The sequence below is a fragment of the Chrysemys picta genome, chromosome 19 (assembly GCF_011386835.1).
Source record: "Chrysemys picta bellii isolate R12L10 chromosome 19, ASM1138683v2, whole genome shotgun sequence".
NCBI lineage: Eukaryota > Metazoa > Chordata > Testudines > Emydidae > Chrysemys > Chrysemys picta.
The window spans coordinates 14608769-14635365 of record NC_088809.1 but is presented as its reverse complement, the minus strand read 5'-3'; the positions used below and the strand labels follow the sequence as shown (position 1 = coordinate 14635365).

Below are 26597 nucleotides of genomic sequence, written 5' to 3'. Positions count from 1 at the left end.
CATTCTGCATTTCATTTCGAGCTGGACACTTTCTCCTCACTTTTGAAGTGGAGGCTGAAATTTTCAAAGGTCAGGGGTTCTATACCTCTTTAAGAGCTGTGGCAGGAGTTGTAATTAGTGGTCTGTAGGGTGACATTTAACTTGTGTGGTTTTCAGTTGCTTGGACCAACCTTTATCTGATGAGGGAGTGTCCAACATTTTGGTTAAATATGTGCAATGATGTCTTCTGCTAGTAGCCCGAGGGTAACAGCCTTCTACTACTCTCTGCTCATGGCGTTATTCCTTTGAAAAAAGATTCATAACTCTTGCTCATAACCCAAAAGGCTCTAGTGAAAGAAAATTTAAACTCCTCCCTCCTCAAACCCCTGTTTAATAAATAAATTAATTAAAAAGAAAGTGAGTATTGCAGGAAGCCTAGAAGTGTAATAAATCTTGGCAATAACATACTAGAAGGCACAATGGTGGTTGAAAATTTGTCAGAATATCAGATTTTGATGGAAAAAATAGTGTAGGGAGCGTCGTATGACTTTTCCCCAAAATATTGCCTCTTCCCTTGCCCTGGCCATGTTCAAGGCATGCTGGCGAGATGAACTGTAGTATGCTTGGTCTTTCACCGGCATAAGATCTGACGGCCTTACACCAATGGCAGGTGAAGTGGGCCCTTGACTGTTTGACATCAGTGGAGTGAGATCAGGCAGAGGCTGCGACCGAGAGGATCAGGGAATTGCAATGGTTTGCAGTGACCACTCTACTACATCTGCACACAACTTTGAGGTAGCAGAGAATTGGGGCCAAATTAGAAAACTACAGGGAGCCTTGTCAGGGTACAAACGCTGCCCTTGTCTCAGCTGGTTTTGCTATTGTTGAAGTCAGAATGTACATGTTAAATGGCAGCAAGCTACGGGGCATATCAATGTGGTCTTTTTTTTCCATTACATCAAATCAGAATCTTCACTGCCAAGTGACGATAATACTTATGGAAAAACGCAGATGCTCAGTGGCTATTTTGAAAGACAAATTCAGCAAATGGATGACAATATCCCATACAATTTAAAGGGGCAAAGAAGATGTTGTTTGCTAAAGTCAAAACAATGCTTTTGGATATAAGAATTTTATGGGACCCTTCTTGTTTAGAAAACTAAAGGGAATCTGTCAAGTACATTAAGCCCCACATTTAAACTTAATTAAAATTGCTAAAAGCTAGTGAGGAAACGTTCTCTAAGTTATAAATATCTGACGGTTCCCCTCGCCACAAATCATCTTCTGTTACTAAGAAATACAAAATTTTGATAGTTTATGTAGGACCTAAGGGTAAAAAATAAATGTTCTTTGGCTCTCTAGTTCTATAGCAAACCTGTCCTAATAGCTACACTGGTATCTCTGTTGCTGATGTAGTAACAAAGAATTAAACACAGCCAAATTCCATTTGAAATACAAATAGATAATCCAGTGTTCCCAACATGTCTAGAGTCGATAAAATAGGAAAAGACTCTATATATTAAAACTTGTTAGGGTTACAAAGAGTGAAGCGTAAAATAAGCAGGACTACAACTAAAAGAAAATTGTGTTCTTAATGCCCATCAGTTCAGGAACACACTGATTATTGTTTCTCATGGTTGCTGTTGGCAATACAAAGTCTTAAGTGGGAAACAGTATGATTTTAGCTGTCTGAGAGGGACGATGGGAGTCAGCACTCGTGGGTTCTATACCATACGGTGCTAGTGACCTGTTGAGTCACCTTGGGCAAATGTGCTCTTCTTTTCCTCTCTGTAACAAGGACATAATAATTGCCTATCTGACTGGGGTGTTGTGGCCGCCTTTTAAAACATTTGTAATGTGCTCAGTGAGCCTCAGATGAGAAAAGGCTTGTAAACTCTTTGGAGTAGGGACTTTCACGCTCTGCGGCCCCTTATGCACTACTGAATTCTATTGTTTGCCTAACTGACCCAAAGCTAATGGAAAGCCATCTCCTATTGGATCAGGGCCCTTGTTGGGTCCTCATTAGATTCTGGCCCCTGACTGTTCTCTTCACATGCACCAAGAGTAATAATAGATGGTTTTATTAGCCACGTTCTCTGCAGTTGCTTTCTTGGCTGCAGCCTGAGCAATCCTGCTGAAACTGTGATGATCCTGAGCTCTTTTCAGAGGCTGGACAGTAATCTCCTGAGATGCTGTGAAGTGCATTTGTGTAATGATGTAATTAGTGGTCCACAATACCTGGTGTCAGTGCCTGGAAACTCAGCTGTGACTCTGTGTAGCTGAAGTGCCTGTGACAGGACTGCTGCTGTTGAGAATAAAATTTTATAACCCAGGGAGTTCCTATGGTGACAGGAGGGTGGGTAGAGTGTGTGTTGTGTGTGTGGGGGGGGATGAATAGGTTATTCGAGGGGTATTTCATCTACTAGCTTTTAAAGGTGATTAGGATTCAGCACACATTTTGCTGTAAGCAGGGTTACATGTGGGTAGGTAAAAGTTGTTTAAATATTCATATGTACACTCTTTTGCAGCCTGGCACGTGTTTATATGATATCCATTGTGGAAGAGAATAGTTCCCTGGTTAAATGCATAACTTGCTGCTGTTGTGATGTACAGCAATTCCATTTCATTGATCAGCTATGTGACATTCATATGGAGGGATCTGTCCCTTTTTCTTTTTGTACGCTCAGGAGGAATAAATAATTATATAATATTTATTTTGAGGCCAATATCAGTGACTCGTGTTCACCACAGGCACCGAGGGGTTAAGACTGATGGGCTTTAAAGCACCACTCATGGTGTGTCGTGTGCTTTGCTGCAGTCCTTGGAAAATGAGAAATTACTGTGCTTATGCTTACAGACTTCTGTATTTCTGTGTTTTTTGTGGAGCGTATTATTGTCATTTGGTAACAAAGACAGAAAACATAATATTGAATGGCTTTTTCAAAGTTGTATGTGTAACAGTACCCTCTGGAGTCAGCTGGTTTTCCCCCTGGTCGGTATCCAGGCACTCAAGTGATTAGTGTTAGTGTGTTGTACAGAATTGATCCCTAAAGGCTGCTTGCAATTTTTTTTCTTAATAAGAGACCACAAAAAGACAACTTAGTAAAACAAAACAGCCCAAACCTTACTTGTGTTACCAGTAGCGGTTGATTTTGATGGCACAAATCTTGTGAGTAAGGCTTTCAGGATAATGCTCTGAGGCTAATGTTCTCAAAAGTGACGAGTGATTTTTAGGTGGCTCAGTTTTTAGGAGCCCGACTTGACACCCCTCAGAGGGGTCTGATTTTCATGGGGCAGGTGCTCGGTTATTTCAGAAAATAAGGCTTTTTAAGGTGTCAATTTGGGCATCCGCTAGCCACTCTGGAAAACCTTGACCCAGGCTATTCAATCTGCAAATTTGTAAACTTTTATTTCTTGTGTTGGGCCTGATCCTTCTTATTTTTATTAATACCTTTACTCGCATAAGTTATCTTATTGAACTCAATGAGACTGTACACATTAGTAAAGTTAGTCCTAAACACACAGGATCAACCCATAAACTGCGTTTTTGATCTTGACTCAGTGCTGTGGAAGGTGCTTCCTTATGACCGAGCAGTTGTCTGACAATAGATAACTGCTGGAGTGGGTTTCTTAGGGTGGGTTGAGGTGATAGAGGGGGAGCTGTATATTGTTGTCAGATTAACATCTGGTGTGTTAAATTTACATTAGACGTCCAGATGTCATAGCAGTGGGTGCACTAATGGTTTAAAAACAGAGAGGAAAACAAACCCTATATCGATCACAAAAGTTGCTTGTTCCTTTCCACTAGTATATAGTTGTTCCTAGAGCTATAGGGGGATATTTAAATTAAAATTATCCATGTTAAGTGTCATCTTCTATCTCCTTACTTATTTTTAGCCAAGCCTAAAAATTTGTGCCTATAATACTTGCCAGTACCCCTTCAACAAAATGTTTAGACTTGGTTGTACATAAGAATTGGTGAATACTAAATATTCTGGCTTATGTAGTAATTAGTGAAGATGTGGGGTGGGGGAATATTTTAGGTTACATGATCAGGAAGCCTGAGCGAGCAGAAAGTGTGCAAAACTGTCTGCCAGTCAATCGAAAGAGAGCCTCTTGATGGATGGGCCATGTGTTGGTTTGTGTGACATTTCTCAAAGGTAATGACAGTGACATGGATCAAACCGGATTATCTTTCAGCTTGTCTTCAGATGTCAGTTGCCAATCCTTTTAATATAAATTACATTAAAATTGGAGATGGGCCCAAACTGGAACTTCAAATCCAGAGTGCCTGCTATGCTTGTATCCGGATGGGGATCTAAAATCTGACTGTCGTGTGACTGGGTCACCAAATCCGAACCAACCCCAGATCTCTCCATGCACCCTAAATTTAGGGAAATTGAGATTCAGAGAAGAAGCCAGCTCTGATTTCACACACTTTGTTGTTTTAATTAAAGTGTGTTGACTCACTGGCAATGATCCAAGTTAAACTTACAAAAGCAGACAAGTCCAAACTGGAGATAGGAAGGTGATGGCTAACACACCATATTGGTTTTAGAAATTGCCCTGTGTATGTGAGGTAAGCTCATCATGGGCGTGTGCTTGCCATAATTGATACCAGTAGTGGATTGCCATTGATTCAATGGGATTTGAATTGGACCCCATGTTAAAGAACATAGGATTTTTCATACCAGACAGACCATTTGTCCAAGTCCAATATCCTTCTGCGGAGGCATATACTTTCTGCTCCAGAGTAAGCCATACCGTACCCTTACCTCAGTAATGTATGTAGCCAAACGTTGAGTGCGCATGCATGTGTGTGAGAGAGCGATTCCTTCCTGACCCACATGATCCATTTAGGTTCTGAAGAATAAATCTCTACAACAAACAGTCCTGCTCGATCACCAGTATTTGACTCTGGTCTCCTTGGGTAGTGAATCCTACAGGCTGACTGTACATGATGTTGAATTGCATATTAAACTCAGGACTGTCTCACAGTCGGGTGTCAGAACCCCGTTTGTTTGATCATATTTTTTGTAACATTGTGTCACCATCAGAATTATATTTGTAATGGCTCCTTGAGAGGTTAAACAGGACTTTTAAGGTTTATCCATGCTTGTGTTGGTGGTAGATAAACAGAGAATATCTGATGTGCAGTGACAATGCCTGTCGCACTGTGTCTTCTGATTTGCTGAAACATCCAGTATTACAATTAGGTAGAGCAGCATATACACAGATGACAAAACAATTAAACAGCAATGAAACATAAAGGGAGGAAATTAACAAGTAACCAAATGCATTTGACACAGAGATCAAAACATATTGACGGTGTCTCACAACTCTAATAATTCTGTGGAGCTGTGCAAAGCTTAACATTGATGCTTGCACACAACCTCTGATTAACATTAAGTGGTGCTGTCATTCTGACATAGCTGGATAAACCAATATTGAATAATCTATTAAATATGTCAGACTCAAACAGGGAGAGCAAATCTTATTATATTATTTCAGCTGTAATTAGGTGGGAGATAAAATCATAAGCAGATATGTTTAGTGACTTTTTTTTCTCTGACTGTATCTAGAGGCACCTGGATTTGAGCTGCATTGGGGGTGGGGGGTAAACTGGATGTGTGCCAAGAAGTAACTGCTGCCCAGGAAATAGGAGGCTCAGCGGTGACTTATGATAGATACACATTTTTGATAGATACACATTTCTTTTGAGATCTCATTTTGTTTTAGGATGTTAACTGTGCTATTGTCATTGTCATGCTCATACACAAAGCCATCTATCTAATCCTTCTACCTTTAAAGATCTTTAAGGTTGCAAAGTGAAACCCTCCAAAATCAGGAATAACAGTTAAGGCTGCCTCTGCAACCTTAACTCTACCCTCTTGTGTATGCATTACAGTTCAGTTTTGTATTATGTGATCTCATAATATTGTTTCCACAGGAGGGGACCCCTGCCTCATTTATGACTTGATCCTGCAAGGTGCTCAACACCCTGGTCCTGACCCAGCAGTGGGACTACTTGGAAGGGACTGCCTGCTTACTTAAGTGCTTTGCTGGATTGGGGCCAGAGTGCTGACCTCTTTGCAGCATCAGTGCCTTAATAGGCAAGATGGATGGTGTCACTGAATGAGGTAGCTGTTTATTATTTCTTGTCATTCTATTAATTTAATGTGTGACCCCTTGCCTTATTTATGGCACATTATCCAAACCCTGTCCTCCTCATTATAGTATCTAAGCTATTCATAGACATGTAATGAGTTCATCGTCACAGCTTTTCCGTGCATTGGGGACGTATTATCACCACCATTTTACAAATGCAAAATTGAGGCACAGGAAAATGAAGTGGCGTGCCCAAGATTCCATGGGAAGCCAGTGATTGGAGCAGGAAGAAACCCCAGCTCTTCTGGGTCCCCTTCCAATTTCTTAAGCACACGACCTTCTCCTCTTCCACTGGACCCCTTCCTCACTCACTACATACCATACAACTTCTGCAATGAATGAGTACAAGTGTGCTGTGGACATCAGTCTTACAGCATGGAATACAGTGACTGCCATGAATGAGCCAGGAATACTCACGTCCTCATCCCCAATACAGGATGAAATCCTGGCTCTGTTGAAGTCAGTGGGAGATCTGCCATGACTTCAATGGAACCAGACTGTCACCTCAGGGGGCAACCCTGCCTCATTCTCTGCCCAATGTTTGAGCTTCACGAGGCATAAGTTTTGTGAAAAAGTGATTTGTGTCAAATCTGGACTTACTCTAAAGTATGCTTAATTGGGGGCATATCTTGTCCCAAGAGGCCATGTAACCTATTTCCAGCACTGCTTATATTCCTAGATTTAACTTCTAGTGTTTACTTTAGTACATACAGTGAAAGGGACTGGAGAGTTCTAAAAAGTAGAAGTGATTGAGATCAGGTACACACAGGTTTGGTCTTTCTCCTATGCTTTCTGTTGGAGGAAGGGACAAATGGTTTGTGAATAAATAGTAGCGTATTTACATTCTTTGTTAGATTCAGCTGCCGCCTGGCTCCTTTCTTCCAGTTGGAATGGCAAAGAGTGCTGAATAATTCATACGAAGAGTCATTAATCCTTCCTTCACCTTCTCTATTGCTCTGGGGTTTCACCTGCTTCTGATATTATGGAACAAGTGACCATTGAGGTTTTTATTGCAACTTCCCTAGTGAAAGCGGGGGAGCCTGCCTGCATTCTGAAGCGCTGCTAATAAGAATAGTGTGATTGGCATGCAAATACATAAGTAAACTTAACGCCCCTGGATTTAAGTAGCAGAGGACCCATGTGATATTTTTTTTACGTTAATGATCTAGAATTGGTGTTTTCTGGGTTTTTTTTTTAACCATCTAACTAGGTGCAGATGACACTTTAGAAGGAGCCAGCAAAATTCAAATTGATTATGAAGTCTCTAGCACACAAATCTGTTAGCAATCTGTGCAAACAGAATCTTGTTCTGGTAAATTATGAATTACTGGATAAATACTTGTGGGATAAACAGAATATGTAATAAGAAACCATTAAGTATATTCCCATATGGAAGGAAATTATATTTGAACTCCACCTTCTTTTATGGTGTCAGGAAATGGCATAAAAGGGAAAATTACATGGGATAATTAGAAGCTTTTAAAATTTTATTTTGGTTATGAACAGCTATATTTGTCTGAACTAGTAGGCTGAGTGCAGCCAGTTGTTGTCTTTTCTCTCCTTCTCCAGACCTGTACGGTCAAGACCTCTGCCTGAGTTATTGAATGAAAATCATCTTATGGCAAGAGCAGATGAACTTACTAGCTGCCTCTCTCCATGTGTCTGCTTTTTTCCCCTCTGGTTCTGTTTATAGTTAATATTTTTGCCTTGATGGTATATAGCATTTTACTGATTTATAGTGTAGGACTGGACAAAGCACGAGAGGGAACAATCCTGTATTGACAGAGTTGTGGCTAATGTGTCTCTAACTTCTGACCAGGTGAATACACTTAAAAGCATCAATAAGGAATAGTTGGTTTCCATGGGCAGGTGGGTCTAATGGGTCTCCCAATTTCTATTTGTGCAGAACTATATTGACCTGTGAAGTAGAGAAGCATTTAGGAATATGAAGTGGATTTAGACTACATCCAATCCATGGTTTTCTTGTTCCAACCTAGCTAAACACAGCCTTGATTGCCAATTGTGGCCACACCGGGACTGAGGAAGCTGTGATTTGGAAGGAACTGCTGAATGGATGAGAACTACTGGAGAATTCAACATAATTTAGAGTCTCTGCTCAAGAGGAACCCAATAATAGAATAGCAGAAGTCAGGTGTAAGGTAGGTTGGCAGAGCATAGCAAACCTTGCACTGCACCTGGCTTCTAAGGATTCTACAAAGCATTAGGACTCTCCAAAACCTGGCCGTTTTGAAAGCAATGGAGAGATTTATCATTTTCAAACAATGGCAGATTTGGAAGAGTTGCAATGCTTTGAAGAATGCAGGGTGCACCTTCGGGGAGAAAAATAAGGGCATGCCTTTCAACCCCGATGGACATACTCGATTGGGAGAACTACTGGAGGGATAGAGTAGATACAAAGAAGGTGATAAATACTTAGCTTAAAAAAAAAAGTCTGATCCTCTAAATGGGAATTCTTGGCCTTTGCACATTCAAGATTAGCCACAGAAGATAATATTTCACAGAACGGCGATCAGTAACAACATTGCCAGTTATGGTACCTATTGGTTCTTTTTAGAGGTTTGATTAAATACATCGAAGAAGAACCTAACCCGCCCTTACCAAAGCCAGTTACCTCTCTACAATTTATGGAAGGGCTCAAGAACAAGTAGGACCTACGTGACCATAAAATAAACAAATAAACCAACAAACCCTGGGGGAAACTGATATTTTAGCAATGTTACAGACTTGGATCAGGACTCGACAAGGAGCAGAATGCCCTCTAACCCCAGCTGTTAGGAGTCAGCCAGCAGCTTGCAGAATCAGGCCCATGAGGACAATCAGTGTCTTTAAGGGTAAGTCAACCTGGCCAGCCAGGGGGCGAGTGTAGCACATGCAGGCATATCTGAGTTAGATTTAATCTAGCTAGTTTGGTTACCAATAGTAATGACTCTACGGCGTCATAGGGATCATCATATAAACCCATCCAGGACCCTGGGTACATATTTGAGCAGCTATTGCTTCCCTGTTGTTGGTACCCAAGCTAACTAGATGAAAGATAGCTTGTGTATGTCTACATGTGCCGCAGTCACATTGTCGGTTGCAATGTAGACCTACTCCAAGGGCACAGGATCACAGATGAAATGTGGCAAGGCACTTGGGTAGCCTTGTGATGTGGTGAGGCCGAAACTGTTGATGTCTGTGTGCACGTGTATTACATAGGAGTGTGTGTCTGAGAGGAACATTAGGGTCTGACACTGACAATCTCCTGAACGTATCTCATGGAATTAAGATAAACTTTATTAAGTTAAACCTTACCAAAGGCATTAACCATAATTCAGTAACAAAATGCTACTGTGTATGTGGTATTATGCCATTGTATGCTGCTTCTGTAGTAGGAAGGAGGAGGATAATATTCGTCATAGAATCATAAAAGATAAGGATTGGAAGAGACCTCAGGAGATCATCTAGTCCATCCCCCTGCTCAAAGCAGGATCAACACCAATTAAATCATCCCAGCCAGGGCTTTGTCAAGCTGGGCCTTAAAAACCTCTAAGGCTGGAGATTCCACCACCACCCTAGGGCTTGGCTACACTTGCAAGGTAGAGTGCATTAAATCAGCCCCGGGTGCCCTAACTCCTGAGGCGTTCACACTGGCAAGGCAGGTAGAGTGCCTGGACTCTGCAGCTGGAACGCTCCTGGTAATCCACCTCCACGAGAAGCATAGAGCTTGCTGCGCCCCGGCTGAAACGCCCGGGTGTCAATGTGAAAGAGGTGTTGCATTACTGCGCTGCGATCGGCCTCCGGAAACGTCCCATAATCCCCTGAAGTCCAGTGGCCACTCTTGTCATTGTTTTGAACTTGGCTGCAGGTATGCGAATATCCCCTTTCAAAGCTCCATTTCTGACAGCCCACATGCTTCTCTGCTTCAGGACAAAGCAAACCATTATTGTGGAATGCTGCTGAGGGGTGTGTGTGGGGGGGGGGTGAGGGTCTGCTGCTGTCTGAACTTACAAGACAGCATGCTGACACACTCTCTGCCCCCAGAAACACACAGTCTTCTCCCCCCACATACACACAACACACTCCCTGTCACACTCCACTCCCCCACCCCGTTTGAAAAGCACGCTGCAGGCTCCATCCTCTTTGGAACCCTCCTTCAGGTAGTTGAAGGCTGCTATCAAATCCTCCCTCACTCTTCTCTTCTGCAGACTAAATAAGCCCAGTTCTCTCAGCCTCTCCTCGTAAGTCATGTGTCCCAGTCCCCTGATCATTTTTGTTGCCCTCCGCTGGACTCTCTCCAATTTGTCCACATCCTTTCTGTAGTAGGGGGGCCAAAGCTGGACACAGTACTCCAGATGTGGCCTCACCAGTGTTGAATAGAAGGGAATAATCCCTTCCCTCGATCTGCTGGCAATGCTCCTACTAGTGCAGCCCAGTATGCCATTAGCCTTCTTGGCAACAAGGGCACACTACTGACTCCTATTCAGCTTCTTGTCCACTGTAATCCCCAGGCCCTTTTCTGCAGAACTGTCGCTTAGCCAGTCAGTCCACAGCCTGTAGCGGTACATGGGATTCTTCAGTCCTAAGTGCAGGCTTCTGCACTTGTCCTTGTTGAACCTCATCAGATTTCTTTTGGCCCAATCCTCCAATTTGTCTAGGTCATTCTGGACCCTATCCCTACCCTCCTCCATATCTACCTTTCCCCCCAGCTTAGTGTCATCCGCAAACTTGCTGAGGGTGCAGTCCATCCCATCGTTCAGATCATTAATAAAGATGTTGAACAAAACTGGTCCCTGGACAGATCCCTGGGGCACTCCGCTTCATACCGGCTGCCAGCTAGACGTCAAGCCATTGATCACTACCCATTGAGTCCAATGAGCTAGCCAGGTTTCTATCCACCTTATAGTCCATTCATCCAATCCATAGTTTTTTAACTTGCTGGCAAGAATACTGTGGGAGATCCTATCAAATCTTTGCTAACATCAAGGTATATCACATCCACGGCTTTCCCCACATCCACAAGCCAGTTATCTCATCATAGAAGGCAATCAGGTTGGTCCTGCCTGACCTGCCCTTGGTGAATCCTGTTCCTGATGACCTTCCTCTCCTCCAAGTGCTTCAAAATGAATTCCTTGAGGATTTGCTCCATGACTTTTTCTAGGGACTGAGGTGAGGCTGATGGGTCTGTAGTTCCCCGGATTCCCTCCTTCCCTTTTTTTAAAGATGGGCACTATATTTGCCTTTTTCCAATCATCTGGGATCTCCCCCGATCACTACAAGTTTTCAAAGATAATGGCCAATGGCTCTGCACTCACATCAGTCAATTCCCTCAGTACCCTTGGATGCATTAGATCCGGACCCATGGACTTGTGCATGTCCAGCTTTTCTAAATAGTCCTTAACCTGTTCTTTCACCACTGAGGGCTGCTCACCTCCTCCCCATACTTGGGCAGCCTGTCTGTGCTGCGAATACCCCAGTGAAGGGAGTGAGTCTCCACCCAAGAAAGGCAGCAACTGCGGAGCTGGAAGCCTGAAACCGGGTGCCCAGTGCTTAATTTGTGCTAAGGCTGAGCCCCGGCACTTCTAGGCTTGGCTGTTGATAGCCCCGTCACTTCTGGGCTTGCTGCAACAGTTATGAATGTGTAAAAACTGCTTGAGCCTCGGCACCTCTTTCATTACAAATTAGGCACTGCGGGTGCCCTTGCTTCAACAGTGAAGAGGCATATAGGTGTAGATGCCCTGAACTGTGATATGGATCATGAAATTTCTCCTTGTATAGCCCCTTTACACTGTACCCAACAAGTTATGGAGCGGTGGTGCTTGGAGTTAGTGCGGTCCATGTTGTATGCACAGGTAACTTGCTATGGAGTCACTCCTTCCTTCAGAGAAAGAGGAAAAAGTTAAATCCAACCTAATGCCACAAGGAATGAAGGCAATCTGCTTACTCCGACTCGGAGCAGTCCTTTCATTTAAGCATTCAGTGCTGCCTCCGATGAATCTGAAAATAAGAAGCTTGCTCTGGAAGAGCATATCGCCTGCGTTCCCTGTAGGGCTAGTGTGATTTAACAAGTTTCTGATGGGAGCAGAGATTCATCAGGGGAAAATAATTTGCTGTAGAACAAGGCGTCTTAAGGAGCAGAATGGCTTAACTGAACTCCAGTTACATTTAGCTGATGCCGAGAGGTACCGTCTTCTGTGCTACTGTGCTTTCAGCCGGGCCCCGTGGTGCCAGGAAAAACTCACGCTCATTGTGATGGGTAGCAGTTAAAACCTCTCCCCAAAGCCAACACAGGAGAGAAAAAATGTTTCTGGGTAGACCGGTGTTGGTGTGAGAGATGCAGCATGGAGACTCCGAGCAAAGCAGCCTGACAAGTGACATAAAAGCCTGCCAACTGCGAAGCATCATGATGAAAGTGTCTGCCATTGACTGGAAATTAAAATTAGGAAGTGAAATCAGACAAATCCAGCCCTTCCTTCCAGTGAACTGAAATGCCTAGGGAAACCAGGTATGAGCAGGTCGCTGCAAGGGAGGGGCATTGCTAATGACTCTGTTTTGAGTTGTAAAAATCAGGTTCAAAGCTATTGCCATTAATTGTATTATGTTTGTAAATAGCGGCTCCATTGTGCTAGGTGCAGTACAAACACATAGTTAGAGTCCCTGCCTGGACGAGCTTGTAGTCTAGATAGAAGGTGGTAGGGGTAATAGAGGTACAGAAAGGGGAACAGACCTGCTCAAGATCACAGGGCAGTGAAGAGCTAGGAACTCTCATTGCTTTCTGAATGTACAGCGCCTAGCGCAATGGTCCTCTGGGCTATGATGGAGGCTCCGAGGTGCTACAATAATAGCAATAACTACTAAGGAACAGGACTACTAGTCCAGTGCCATGTCTTCTAGATCATGCTGACCACCAAATCAGCACTTAGTACTAGCCAGTGAAACATGCAGTGTGGTTAGGGATGGGCAAAGTAGTCCGAGTGAAATAAGTTACTCAAGTCTTCAAGAAAAGCTTCAAGTTTGAGCTTGGGAATGAAGTTGGGAATTCGGATTACTTTTTGCCCAGTTATCTATCAAAATTTCCCCCCATGGCCCAGCTCTCCTACAATCCAGATGGGAACAGCACAGGAGGCTGATTTCCCAGCATGCGCCATGATCAGATCGGGAAGCACTGGAAACCACCTAGAAAATCCTGTCCTCCTGAGATCACTAGCTCAGTTTTTCAAATGCAAGAGGTTTGATTAAGCACCCGAACTCTTGGAAGCTTATCTGAACTGAGCCTTGTCATCTTGGGAAGTTCTTCCCTTCACCAGAGCACAATGTGCCAGCACGTAGACTAGAGCTGGAAGGAGGAGAAGTGCTCCTAAGACGTGCTGCCTTAGATGGGGCATGTGGGCAGCAGTTGGTTTTCTTCTGCAGCACAATAGTAGGCCAGTGATCCATCTCCAGTGTTTTTACTCTGACCAGTACTGAGCATTTCAATAATGCGCCTGTATAAGTGCACAATGCTATAACAAGGAGGGAAAAAATTACTTCCAGGTGATATGATTCCTGGATGTAGAAGGATTGAGTGCCTTTAAATATTTCTTAGTTTATGTAGCTGCACCTGCAGCTCTTTCTCTGTCCTCCTTTAAAACAATCCACCAATCAAACAAAACCACAACTTACTAAACTATTTGACTTGATAATATCATGTGGCAGAGAGTTCCACAGACTAATAGACTGTATAAAGAAACATCTCCTTTTACTTACAGTAATTTTATTGCTTTAGACATGTTTCAAGTTCCTTCTAGCTCTTATGGACAAGGGCACACTTTTTGGTAATTTCAGATACATTGTACAGTTGAACAGATAAAGAAACACAAATGGCTGTGCATATAAGTGCAAGGTAAAAAGCAGAGGATAAGAGTGCTGGCGAACGTTCATTAGAATGATGCTGCATTGCCAGCAATTTATTCCTGGCTACTATCAGGAGTGGAGTCTAGGGGGGAAGTGCATAGCAAGCACCTTTATTTTCATGCTGAGAATTTCATTTAACCCCATGTCCCTTCAGATATGGCCATTTTATGCCCACATGCAACCCTTTTTACTCTAATTATGACAGTCAGGGAAACGGATGCTCAAGGGGTTTGAAACTTGCTGCCACTTAACACAGGTCATACGGAGTATTCAAGCTTCCTTGTGCCCCATGTAGAGTCTCCTTCCAGTCCATCCAGAGCACAGCCTCTCTGTGCTCCCTGCTGTGTCCTGTGCAGCTGCTTGGAGGATCAAGGCTTAAATGATATAACCCAGCAAAGAGACCCTGGTATAAATGATGTGTTGATCAATAGAAAATTGGCAGGGAAAATCAATTCTAGACTTTCTAATAGTATAGAAATCTTTGTAGGTAGCCGTGAACTGAGTAGATGTTTGAGTAATGATGGTAATAGACATGAGTCCACATCAGATTTTAATTACCAATTTTATTCATTTTAATTTATTATAAATTTATGGGTGATACATTTTGAGGAACCCATGTTTAGTTATAATTATAATATATTTAATTATAATAAATTTGTTGGAACATGAACATAAATAGAATAGGAGAGATGCGCAGAAAATTGCATTTGACCTCTCAGCATTGAAATCTGTTGAAGTGATGTTACAGTAAAAAAGGCAGCGCCAGGTTGGGAGTGGGGCCTTCTAATTCTCCATTCACAGGTCTTGGCAAGTGTGATATAAAAAAGTCAGACTCCTATTTGACATAAAAAGACAATAGAGAACTTTAGTTGAAGAAACAATAGCTGGTAAATTGGTGATAATGTCACATAGTCCAGCAGCTGCTTTGTAGTTAGTGTCAAACCTGGTGGTGATATGCATGTCTGTAAGGATGACACTGGAGGTACGTAAGCCATACACATTTTTGCAGTATGGGCTTGATTCAGATACATATTCAAAAGTCTGAATGCTTACCCAGGCCCCTTAACAACTGGGATGGAAATCTAGTGAGAGCAGCTTTTCTCTCAATGTTTTGGATTCCAGATCCAGGACAAGGAAATAATATTCACTGATATTTTTGCAATGTTAAGTTATAATTGTTATAATATAAATAATATAGTATACAATATACAATTATTATTACATGAATAATTTAGGGTCGGAGTTAAAGGTAGTAACAATGCAGATAGGCACCTACTGGGTTTTTCAGAAGCTCCTAAACACGCTGGGCATCTAGCTTCCATTGCAATCAAGGCTCATTAAAGACAGTGCTGTGGTCTAGTGGATAGAGCACTGGTCTGGTATGTGGGAGACCTGGGTTTCAGTCCTGGTGCTGCTGCTGCTCTCCTTGGTGATCTTACGCAAGGCACTTTATCTTGCTGGGCCTCAATTTCTCTATCTGTAAAATGGGGGGGTGGAATAATGAAGCTTTGCTAGAAGGACATAAAGGATAATGATCTCTTGTAAAGTGCTTTGACATCTACTGATAAGTGCTCTATTAAAAATTAGGTTTTATTATTCAGGATTTTTGAAAATCTGGCCCTTATTTCTTAAAGATGGAGAATGATTGAGAAGTTCTTGTCTTTCCCCAAACCAGTTACGCACATCCCTAAATAAAAACCAGGATGATGACACCATTATAAGGAGGAAGTTGCATTAACTTATGAAGGTCTTGTGGTCTATGGATAATTTGGTTACCTTGAGGTCACTCAGGAAAAATCACCAGTATAAATGGCAATTTAAACTGAGTGCAGAAGCTGGAATGGCAAGCACTTGGTTTCATGGGATTTTTTTTCGTGTTACCAAGAATCCAATAACTCTTGTTTGCCCAGACTCAGTGTTACATTTCCCCAAGGTGTTATGGGTTGGAGTACATTATTCTTGCCACAGCAATTTTTTTATGTTGTCTGGTTCTGTGTCTGGGCCTATGCTTCCAGAAGCCAGCATAGACCTTGGAATGAGTCTTTGCCAATAACTGCTTAAAAGGCTCCTTCCCTTTTGGCTCCCGCCCACACAGAAAGCTGTGATAAACAGGCCATTGTACTTTTAGCACTTACCTAGCTCTGAGGCATTTAAAAGGTCACTTCAAATGAATAGCCCTCTTGAGTGGATACAGTGTGCTTTCCTCTGCCCACTTGTGCAACTTGAAATGTGGTAGGCAACCTGGCCATAACCAGTAAAGTGCTCAGACTCTATCCTCGCTACTTCATTGAGGATCTGTATCAAAAACATACCCATCCTCCAAACACGAGAGAGTACTAATTTTTATAGGCAAAAATGAGTTCAAGTGAGCCTGGTTAGAGGATAGGACCTAGCACTTCTTCCTATGTTGTGAACATAGTTTGGAGGAATAATAACTTGCATGTTTGATGTGAAGGTGACACATCCTCAAACAGATGCTTGCTGCTGTGCGTTGATTTGGATAGTAGCCATCCATGTTTCACTGGAAAGAAGAATGGGCCTCAGTTGGATAAGACGTGTGATCAAATGCAAATTTCCTATTTCTGGCCACTATATATAGCCCATGTACTCAGACTGGTTTTTGCATGGCACCGTTAGCACCTTAAATCCTTTCTTGTCTTGCAAGGTAACACAACACCTTGTCTGGTAGTTTGTAATCCGTTATTAGGACAGGGCTTCACTGAAATAAAATATGAGGGCAAAGGAAAGTAACATGCCTGTGGCATAAAAATGCTGTTAGCAAGCTTGAGGCATATCAGAGAGATTGGTCCTGAGAGTAACATTTTGCTGCCTTTCTGCTTTTGAACTTTTTTTCATTTGCCTCTGTCTGAGGTCTGGGATTTATCTGGAATTTAAGAACTGACTGTTTTTGATCATTTGAATAGGTATCACCATTCAGTGGGGAATACATGTGCAGGCTGAAATGTCTCTAAAGCCAATTTGTACTACAAGTTATATGAAATGATTTCTTGAGACTGTAATGTATTTCTGCTTCAAATTCTCTGCCTGTATTACTTGCATTTGTCGTCTGTTTTTACCAAGCTGAATTGCTTCACTCTGCCGCCTCCTCAGCCTTGCTCAGCCACTACCCCCAGACGCTTGAGCATGTTCTGTGGCATGAATACATATGAAACTACAGAAAAATGACGTTAATGTAACGAACTTACAAAGGCAAAGTAATCCGGTGACCCAACCGTTTCTGATCCTAACCCTGTCCTCTAGTGCTCAGGCATTGCATCTCATATTGCAACCCTTCTTTTAGAGACTCCAACATTTGGGTACAAAACACGTCCCGTGACATCACTGCAAATAACCCTGGGCCTGATTCTGATGCCTTTCTACATGCAGAGCAGTATTTTGCTCTGTAAGTAGTTCCATTGATTTCAACGGTACTGCTCAATGCAGGGGTGGCAGAATTGGGTCATAGATATTGTTGCCCACAAGATGCGATTTATAGGCATGGTATAATTAAGGGTTATTTATCGGTGTTGCATTATTAATGGGGCCATATTTGATGATTGCATGAGCAGTGGAATTAAGAGCTCAGTATGATGATGATGAATTTTAAGGGATCTCCAGAGCTTCGAATAGGTGCATCCATTACCTATTTTTTAAAATAAATAAAAATGAATATACTAGCTCACATGCCACTTCGCTGTTTCCACTGAGCTGCTCTGAGATTTTGAATCCAAAATGAAAGCTTGGAAGGGTGGGTGGGGTCAAACACATGCAGGGTGACACCAAAGACGGTGGGAGTTTGGCCATTGATTTCAATGGGGCCAAGATTTCACCCCGTGTTTGCATGGCTCATTGGCCCAGGGAAATTGCGTCTTTGTGCAGCTATATTGGAAATCTAGGAAATTAGAACAATTTAGTAATGATTGAATACTTTTGTCAAACCGTGGCCATTTTCTTGGGAGATCAGCGTAAGCTTTGAGGGTCTATGTCATAGAGATTGGAGGACACTGAATCTGAAACTTTGGAAAAGTTGGGTAAGATGTTTAATGTTCTCAGTCATGTACTTGAATTGTCTTTGCAGCTCTCACTTTTACCTTCTTCACAAACATGCCTCTCCAAAAAGGAAGTGGTTTAGAGTAAAGTCACTGAAAACCAGTCTTATTAACAAAAGTGTTTACAGCAACATCTGAAACAAGTACTCCTCCACCCCCCGCATAAAGAAAAGGGCTTTTTTTCCGGGGTAAGTTGCAGATCAACCAGCACCACCTGACTATCCCTTCCTTTTACTGTCCCTAAATAATGACCTTTAAAGAGAGGGGTAGAAAACATTGGTTATGCAGGTCATCTTTTCATTATCGTGGGTGTGGAAAGTTGAGTGAAGAGGTAGCAGCTACTGACAGAGGAATAATATCAGCCAGTGAGAAGGTTGGTATATACAGCCTTTTAACTTTTTTAAACTGTCATGTGCCATGTCAGAATCTTTGGGAACCCTGAAGGCTGTGTTAGACAAGTTGAAGTTTCGGATAGAACTCTTCAGTGTTTGCAGGGCATGAGGCAAAAGCGTCCTCTCGTTCGTTGACCGTTGTACATCTTAAAGTGCCCAAATGGTTTCCTAAATGTTAACTAATCCCTTTGAGGCCAGTGCCGCCCTCATTAGGGAAGGCAGATCATTTAAACATTCAGAGCTTTGATGGTTAATTTTATGAGTAATAGGCCATGTAGGAATGGGTGTTAGTGTACCTGAAGCACACTGTCCCAGCATAGTACAATATAGAGCAGCTTCACACTCACTTCAGTCTTACCTGAAGGAAACCAACTTTAGATGTGGGGTGGGGTGGGATGAAATGGGAGAGGTTTTTTCTATTTTTTTTGGTCCTGGACCTTCTGTTGCAAATAAGGACGGAGTGTATTTTCTGTGTGATGTGCATGCAATCCAATATAAATAACATTAATTTAAGGGGAGTTCTGAGTGGTGCAAACAGAAAATAGCTTCCTAAAAATAATGCCCATGATATAGCAGGTGAGGTTTCACAGCAGAAGTGAATGCCAAAGGATTTATGCAGTGGAGGCTGGCACAGACTCTTAGAAGTGTAGGACTGGAAGGGACCTCAGTAGGTTATCTAGTCCAGTCCCCTGCACTCAAGACAGGACTAAGTAATTACTAATTACCATTCCTGCAGGTGTTCATCATTGGAGGTTAAGAACAGGTTAGACAGATTCCACTGCCTCCCTAGACGATTTGTTCCAGTGTTAACCAACCTGACCGTTAGGAAGCAGTTAGAATATGGGACCAGGACACTGAGGTTGTATTTGTGGCTCTGCCACTGAGTCACACTGAGATCTGTGGGAATTCACTTGACTTTCTTGGTATCTTTTCTGAATTAGGTTTAATAATTCCATCAGAGGGGTGTTGCGTTGTAATGGTTGTGAAGTCACAATAGCATTCGCCAACAGGAATCACTTTGTAGTGAGACCATTAGCAGTTTTCCCGTAGATGTAACTGCCTGGGGCCTTTCCTTTTTGTTGGGGCTCTTAAACACACCAGCATAGTTCCACTGTCTCCCGTCAAGTTGCTCCTGATTTACTTTGTTATGGTGTATATCAAACTCATGGGCTGAAATCCTGGCCCCACTGAAGTCCGCGGCAAAACCCCGGTTGATTACAGCGGAGTCAAAATTTCATCCCTGGTATCTGATTCTCATTTTGTTTTGGGAGCCATGAGCTGCGACAGCAGGACCTGATATGGCCACTATTCTTAGAGTCTCTAACTCCTTTAAAAATTTGTTAGTCTCGAAGGTGCCACGAGTACTCCTGTTCTTTTTGTGGATACAGACTAACACGGCTGCTACTCTGAAACCTAACTCCTTTAAACTATCCATTGTTTTCTGCACTGAAATTTTCCATCTGGAAAAGGTATCGAGGCATTTTTTCCTCATTTCAGACTGAAGATAGAATGTATTTGCTAGTCCATTGTCCCCCTACTCCCACCTTAAAGTACTCGCCATATGACAAGTATATGGGCAATATCTATTTGATAGACAGGGCGGGTGAGGGAATATATTTTTATTGGACTAACGTCAGTTGGTGCAGAAGACAGGCTTTCAAGCTTACAAAGAGCTCTTCTTCAGCTCATGAAAGCTTATTTCACTCAACAGAAGTTGGTTCAATAAAAGATATTACCTCACCCACCTTCTGTCTCTCATAGCTTGGGACCAGCATGGCTACAACTACACTGCATATATCCAATTGATAAAATCCATTGTACCTGGATGTGAAAACTGAGCGTATGAATGTCCTGGAGATGCTGCTAAATTACCCTGATTGTATAGTGCAAAGTTTTATACTGAATGACTGTCCTTACTTTTTATTGCACTACTTAAAATACTGAAAGAAGAAAAGTGGTGCATTGCAAGAGACATTGCAGGGGTGAATTAATTGCTATCTGTGAATGTGTGTTTACTGTGGTTGTCTCACTTTGCTAGCAGATGTCACGTGGGCCACAGTTATTTCTTTCTCGAAGTAGAGTGGGAAACACTACTGATAGGGTACGGAGGCTCTAGGGGGTCACCAGCAAGCGGGTTTGCTCCAGTTCTGCTTGCCTCTTGGTCTTAGCAGATGCTATAGCACTGGAGACTACATGTCACTCTTTATAAGAAAGGTGGAAAACTCTATAAAAGTAGTTGTATGAGTGACAGGAGGAGAAAATACCTTGCAGTAAGGAGGATTCTACTATTCCTGGAGTCTGCCTGTCTGTCTTGTCCTAAGGTAATTGGGGGGAGGAGCTTTGATGGGAGGATGTAGTCCTGTCACATGATTGGGGGTTTGTTCACCGATGAACAAGGAAGATGTTGATAATACTTAGAATAGCTTTCATCAATAAATTTCATAGCCTTTTACAAAGGAGATCAGTATCTCCCATTTTACAGGTATGGAAACTGAGGCACAGAGGTGCAGCACCCCTTGCCCAAGGTCACTGATCAGGCCAGTGGCAGAGCCAGGAACAGAACTCTCATCTCCTGAGCCCTAGTCCAGTGCTTTAGCCGCTAGGCTCCATTGCTTCCCATAAGAGTGAGGCCTTTTGAGCCTGCTGGAATCTTGGTGTGTGAAATGATTCTTCTTCTAGAGAGTTGATAAATTCTGCTAGACTTCAGGGGTTTGGATATGATGTAAGTGTGAGATTAGTTTTTGTAAAAATCAGGCAGGGAAAGAATAGATGTTGAGGGATGGAAAGAGTCATCCTTTTTCCTACTAAGTTTTCCACACTCAGACCTATGCCTCAGAGTTGGATTGTTCTGTAGATCTGTCAAAATCAGTTTGGCTGGCCTCACAATCTAGATTTTTGCACTATGGGCCAGATTTTCAGAAGAGCTTGGCACATTCTGTGCCTATCGGATGAGTTCTTGTGAGAATCTGGCCGTACATGTCACTATTGCAGATGCTGGGTTGCAAGCATTTGTAAAAATCTGACCCTGCATTCTTTAGGCATCTAAATGGGAGGTAGATTCTCAAGCGAGCTAATCTTCGGTTTTGGGTACTGAGCACTTGAAAGTGTGGCCTTCCATTTATATGCATGAACCTTCAGAATCTCACTCTCTGTGTCTGTGTGTTATATATAATATACAACTTTGATTTAAAATTTAACTCAGCCTTACAAAAACTCCATTTTCTGAAATGGAGCTGGGGTCACACAATGTCCTCTTCAAGCCGTTGGTACATACTCTATTCCTATTGCTCAGTTTGTATTCCGCTAATACAGCTGCAATTGTTGAATTATATGTCCTGTGCCCTTGGAAGTAATTAGCCTAATGTAAAAGGAATTTTTAGGCTTCCTCAAATTTAGGCTTGGCAATATTGCTACGGTTGGGTGTAAGATTCCCATAATGGATTTAAGTTTGTTTCCGAAGATTTCGCGAGTCTCTGGTTTTACTAACTACATGAAGTTATAAGGCTTATTTGTCAAGGATATAGCCTATAAAGATCCTAAATAATCTGGAATTGAATAGGTTCTGGCTACATTCCTCAAGCTCCAGTGACCATAATGTAGAGTCTGGGTATATTGCATCATTAGTGGGTTACTGAAGCTGAGTGAGGCGTGAACTAACATCTATGGAGATATGAGCTGGTTTGGATTTTTTGTATTATGATCTGTGCTTTTCAGACAAAGACCTGCTTCATTCTAGAAATGTACTTAAATGTCTAATTTCCACCCAGTAGAAAGAAGATTAACTTTCCAGTTAATTGACAAAAGCTCAGCTCGGGTCAGAAACTAATACATGGAGCCACCTGTTTTATAGTATTTTTTTTTTTTCTTCACGATAGCCTGAGCTCAGTATTCTGGCTGCTACATTCAGACGGCAATGTCTGTTATAGACATGCAGAGAAATAAGCAAACCTTAATGGCCCCGATTCCTGCAAGTTACAACATGCAGGCAGACCCCAGTACCCATGCACAGCTTCATTGTCGTCAATGGTTCATCCCTGAAAACTTCATTTCTTGCCTGGATGAACAAGTGATTTCTATCTGCTTGAACTCTTTGTGGCTTATGCATCATAACAAGTAAGGAATCAAATCCTGAAGACCAAAAACTGCATTCATTTACAACTGTGCAGGCCAATTGTCTTTAAATCCTGGCAGTGGAGCTGCACAGATATAATTGAGGGAAGAAATTGATCCTGTCGTTAAATACTGTAGCAATATTGGTTTTGCAGGGCTAACAGGAATAAGCAGTATTAATAATAATATTGCCACTAGCAGAAACAACTCTGTAGATGACCAAAAAGGAGATCTTTTGCAGAAGAGAGGTCCATTCTTAAAAAGCATTTCAGAGTAAAATCATGTTTTAATCTGATTCAAGTTCACCCCATGTTACAAATGTAAGTTTTCAAGCACATGAAACATTTTTTTCAAAAGCAAAACATATGAGTGAAGGCACTAAATTGTGAACTCTAATCAGAGGTGTTGAATGAAACGACTGGCGTGCTCTCAGATAGATGGTGGTTTCCTTGAACTGTAGATTTTTATATTTTTTGTTTTTCCTTTTTGTTGGGTAGTTTTTGTAATTTCTGATGTACTCTTTGGTAATATGGCAGAAGGACACACTTCTCTATGGCTGTCTTGCTCCTGCAGTCTGACTTATAAGGGGGTCAGGAGTCCATTTAAATGGATCTGGTTCTTCGTATGTCCATGGTGGTGGGTCAACACTGAGAGCCATGTGGGCATAGGAATTATAAATGCATCAGCACTCAATGTACTCTTCCTCAATGTTGAGAATCCATCTCTTCTTTCTGTTAATTGACCCAGAAATGTTCTTCCCTACTTGGAAAAAGACACCTATAATCAAAAAATGTGGAATGAAATGTATATTTATATATTTAAAATTAGGGCTGTTGATTAATTGCTGTTAACACACGTGATTAACTCAAAAAAATTAATTGTGATTAAAAAATTAAGCGTGATTAATAGCAGTTTTAATCCCACTGTTAAACAATAGAACACCAATTGACATTTATTAAGTATTTTTGGATGATTTTCTAAGTTTTCAAACATTGATTTATATTACAACACAGAATACAAAGTGTACAGTACTCATTTTTATTACCAATATTTGCATTGTACGAATGATAAACAAAAGCAATAGTATTTTTCAATTCACCTCATACAAGTACCATAGTGCAATCTCTTTATCGTGAAAATGCAACTTACAAATGTAGATTTTTTTTGTTTTTTTGTTACATAACTGCACTCAAAAACAAAACAAGGTAAAACTTTAGAGCCTACAAGTCCACTCAGTCCTACTTCTTGTTCAGCCAATCACTAAGAGAAACAAGTATGAAGTGAGCAATGTACGCTTTGTATTCTGTGTTGTAATTGAAATCAATATGTTTGAACTGTGGGAAACATCCAAAAATATTTATATAAATAGTATTCTATTATTGTTTAGCCGTGCAATTAATCTGTTTAACTGCATGTTTGATCTTAATTAATTTAACTGCTTGACAGCCCTAATAAAAATATTTATTTAGGGCTGTTGGATGGCTTGCATTACATAAAATTACAAGATACAATTTGGAGATTTATATTGCATTAATATCTACTGCAGGGGATGATAAAGATAGGAGGTGGGTCCTTTTAATTACATGAAGGTGCTGTTGAAGTTGGGTTTTTTGTGAGAACCATAAATTGCGCTGTCATAAAAGAGATAACATTCATCAAATTCCTTCTTGTACATATTCATATCTATTAAATACTTGTCAGGGCTACTGGATTGTCTTGGCGTCCCCTAAACTGCAAGCTATGCGGTATTCCTGTCACTGCTGGGAATGAGAGTTGAATTATTCAAATCTAGGCCTACTACTACTTTTTTCTTTATTTACACTGAACAGTTTTTGTTTTGGATATGCAACAAAGCAAGAATCTACCCTGACCTTGCAGGGCTTCAGAGCTACACAGAGATAAATGAAAGCGCATGTTGTTTGAGGCAGCTGGAGATTTATGGCATTGTAGGAGACTTTGGCTCCAATGTGGATTGTTGGCAACAGTACAGATAATCACAGTGTGATAGCAACTGGGCTGCGTTATTTCAAATGTGTTTAAATCTTCTTTTCTAGCACTACAAGGTTATGTCTGTACAGGCTATCAGAATTTTAAAAGGAATGGTGAGGGGAGGAGGCAGTCCCAACATAGTACTCTGTTTGTTTCAAAAGGTTAAAAACATAAATCCAATTAAAAATAATGACCTGACCTCATTTTCATGTAGAAAAGATGGGGACAAATTATTTATATGATTATCTAAAATCCCTCTCTCTGAAATAGGGTGATGTCGCCCAACAAGGGTTAGAACAGCACCTTCCTACTGTCCACCAGTGATTTGGGAGACCCATTACATATAAGGGGATTTTGCCAGTTAGCAAATTGCTGTTATCTGAATTATCATTTTAGTGGTCTCTAGTAAAACGTTACAATCTACCAGTAAATGTGCTGTAGTATCTCTTGTACAAGCAGCAGGGTCTTAGCTGCATGGTACCTTCGGCTTTTGTTCCTGAATCATTGGTGAGTGTTGGGAAGTTCTGCAAACATTGTACGTGGATTATAAATGTTTAAATGTACACTTTAGCAAAGCAGTCCCAATATAAGTTAATTGAATATTCCCTTAGTTTTCTAAAGCTGAATCATCCAAACTTATAGCACACACCCTTACCTAAAAGAGGTCAGATTTGTGTCCTATATGTATTATTTCTTTAGTAAGAGCCAACATTGTGTTTGGCTTTGTACACGACATAAACAGAGACATTTCCCAGGACAGAAGGGCTTCTTACTCTTCTAGGACTCCAATCCTGCAAATGCTGTGTACGTGGATAGACCAATTGAACTCAATGGGACTTGGCACTTGTTTTAAGGGCTTGTCTACACACAGGTTTTTTAACAATTTAACTCTATAAAGGTATCCTGCTGGTAATTGATTTATCTCGTTAGACCGACCTCACACTTGGTAAAGCAACCCCGCATCCTTTCATGTATTTATACCTGCTCCTGTAGTTTTTACTTCATGCATCTGATGAAGTGGGTTCTAGCCCACGAAAGCTTATGCCCAAATAAATTTGTTAGTCTCTCAGGTGCCACAAGGACTCCTCATTGTTTTTATAAAGGTGCAGTATATCTTATTTCAATACATAAATGGAAATAGACTTTACCAATGTGGTCACCTTTTTATATTGGCATAAGTGTGTCAGTTGCTAAACTAGTTAAATCTGTTCAAAATTTGTGGGTAGACAAGCCATAAGAGTCTACCCACAAATTTTGAACAGATACAGGATAGGAGGCTAGGAGAAGAAGAGGAGAAGACTTGGAAAGAGAGAGGAATAGCTTGGAGGGATTTTTAAAGGAAAAATAACTATTATTAGATTGCTTTATTCAGAAGAATGTCTAAAGAATGTGTATATGCATAATAAATACAGACCGCAGATCCAGGTCCTTAGGACAAATAACTGTTAGTCTTAAATAGCCCAGATTTGTTGTTCTGCAGGGTGCATTACAAAGTCTCTCTTCTCCCGGCTTTTGGGAGAAGAGACGTGTTAATGTTGAGCTATGATGGGTGTATTATGGGTCTAAGGTTAATGGATTCAGAAGGGGCGAGTGGGTATCCTCCCCGCCCCCCATCTTCTGATTTGGCGATCTGCTAGGTTTTATTTTTGTTGGTCTGTTTGGCCTGATTTGAAAGCCCATTGAAATCAAGCCCATTGACTTCAGTGTGGATCTGGCCTCTCAGGCTGTTTTAGGTTACATGTGTATCTTATAGCTTGTAGAAATCCATATCAATAAATCAATTCAAAATATTACATGTTAGGAAGTATGGTACTGAATTTTATTCAAAGGAAGACCTACCTATGTGGAATCATGTGCGGATAACCAACATTAAATCATATGCAAATAGTATTTATGCTGTTTAATTATACTGGCACCTTAATTGCACTGTTACAGTAGAGTAAGCCTCAGTTACAAACACCTCTGGAATGGAGGTTGTTCGTAACTCTGAACAAAACGTGATGGTTTGTTCAAAAGT

General features: G+C 41.5%; 1 protein-coding gene across 9 annotated transcripts in view; it reads left to right on the top strand.

The window, feature by feature from the left end:
- The window catches only part of AUTS2 (activator of transcription and developmental regulator AUTS2), a 966537-nt gene that overhangs the window by 132530 nt on the left and 807410 nt on the right, over nucleotides 1-26597 (top strand). The window lies entirely within an intron of this gene.